The sequence below is a fragment of the Propithecus coquereli genome, unplaced genomic scaffold (genome assembly GCF_000956105.1).
Source record: "Propithecus coquereli isolate 6110/MARCELLA unplaced genomic scaffold, Pcoq_1.0 Scaffold41, whole genome shotgun sequence".
NCBI lineage: Eukaryota > Metazoa > Chordata > Mammalia > Primates > Indriidae > Propithecus > Propithecus coquereli.
In genome coordinates this window covers 6,009,638-6,011,464 of record NW_012149841.1, presented here as the reverse complement: position 1 = coordinate 6,011,464, position 1,827 = coordinate 6,009,638, and the positions used below count along the sequence as shown (strand labels likewise).

The following is a 1,827-nucleotide window of genomic DNA, read 5'->3' as shown; positions in this document are numbered from 1 at the left end:
GGGCCGTTACTTTGCCTATTTTTAGCTCCTCTTTCTAACGCCAGGGCAGTAGCTGATGTAAATACTTTCTTCCCTCTGGCAGAATTAAGGGGAAAAGTCAGAATCTCTCTTTTAAGAAAAAAAATGTGAATGGAAGCAACTTTATTTTTAAAATTCTAAAATTCCAGGTTTTCCTCAGAAGCAGCTTCTCCACAGTGCTCAGGTGACCTGTCCAGTAAAATCGTGTTGTTAGCTCTGTAGGCACCAGACCAAATCTCTCTGTGTCTGGAAAAACTTTTTAGTCATCCCAGTGGCACTTAAAATCATATTTCCACTTCACTAATGCGGTGTGTTTTGGCGGAAGAAGGCACTGGTACCTACTGGTCAGAATGTTTGAGGGAAAGTGTGGAAATTATTATCCAGATAGTGATTATTCTTCACTTAAAACTGTAAAAAAAAAAAAAAAAGTTTTCATATACGCTGTGGGGATGTCTTCCCAAATATTGTGGATAAAATTACTTAGAGATAAAAATTATATGTTTGAACTACTCCATCTAGTATAAGCATAAATAATAAATAATACACTTCTGACTCACACCTAAGAACAAATTTTTTAAATGCTATTTCTTCTTTTTCCTCTGCTTTTGGAATTATTTCTTTATGATTTCCAGTCCTGATTTTTTGTGAATTCTATAATCATACAGAAGGGAATAATTTTCAAAATGTTTATTATTACATTCATGTTTATTAAGAAACATGTAATTACTGCTCAGTATCCAAAAACCTCACTCCCCTTGGTTGTGGTTTCAAAGTTGTAATGTTTTACGTTAAAATTTATAAGAACTACAACAATGTGCAACAGGAACCTTCATTTCAGAACCCATGGGAGCATATATAGCAGTATATGACTAGCAAACTACTTTAGGTATTAAGATGTTTATCAGCTTCATGCCTTTTAAATACTCTTAGATATATTGTGATTACTTTAGCTTGTAAATTCCTCTAGAGAAATGTTTACTTAAATTTGTAGAAAGTCTTGCAGCATGAGCACTTCATCAACACTATAAATTAATGAATCTGGCAGTGGTTCAGCTTATATGTCAGTGAGTTCTCCAAGTGCCACTTCCATATATCTTAGGTTCCATTGCTTTTTTATCCCAGATATTCCACAAATCTACATTCCATTCTAATGCAATCTGTTCTGTTCTTGTGGGTAGCCGATAGGTCTGACTTGTTTAGCTAGGTGAACATAACTGGTGCACTGGTGTGATATTAGGAGCAAGTTTTTTTCTTTTTAATCTATAAAATAAATGCCATTGTTTGTGATTTCTAGTCTAGATTGATCTGTTTAACTTGTTTGATTATTTCTTCAGCTTGGTAGTTTGCCCAGAGCACACTGTTTTTAGATCTCTGTCACACCACTATTTCACAGCTATGCATTGTTTAAGAATTAAAATTCAAATAAAACTCAGAAGTATTAAATTTAACTTAACTATTGTTTGAGAACTATGTCCAAGACACTGCTAGGTGCACAAAAATGTATAGAGTTTGGTTTTCTCTATCCTGAAGAAACTTACAGTAATGAAAACCAAAAATGGAGTCTTTTCCTGCATTTATTTGTTTAAACATTATACTAATGGTCTGGCCATTGCCGTTTCAAACAGTATCTATTAAAACTATTATTTATGTGTTTTTGCCTTTATTTTTTTAAATGCTTACTTTGAAAATGGCAAATGAGAAATGCAGAAAGTTATGTCTTCAACTAATGATATAATCAAAATATAAATGAGACTTGTTCAAATCTCACCCACATTTCAAAGCCTATTTCGAGTGTCACATTTTTAATAT

The 1,827-nt window shown here is 33.0% G+C and overlaps 1 protein-coding gene across 1 annotated transcript in view; it reads right to left on the bottom strand.

The window, feature by feature from the left end:
- Positions 1 to 1,827, bottom strand: part of RAD51AP2 (RAD51 associated protein 2) — a 12,428-nt gene that overhangs the window by 9,067 nt on the left and 1,534 nt on the right. The window lies entirely within an intron of this gene.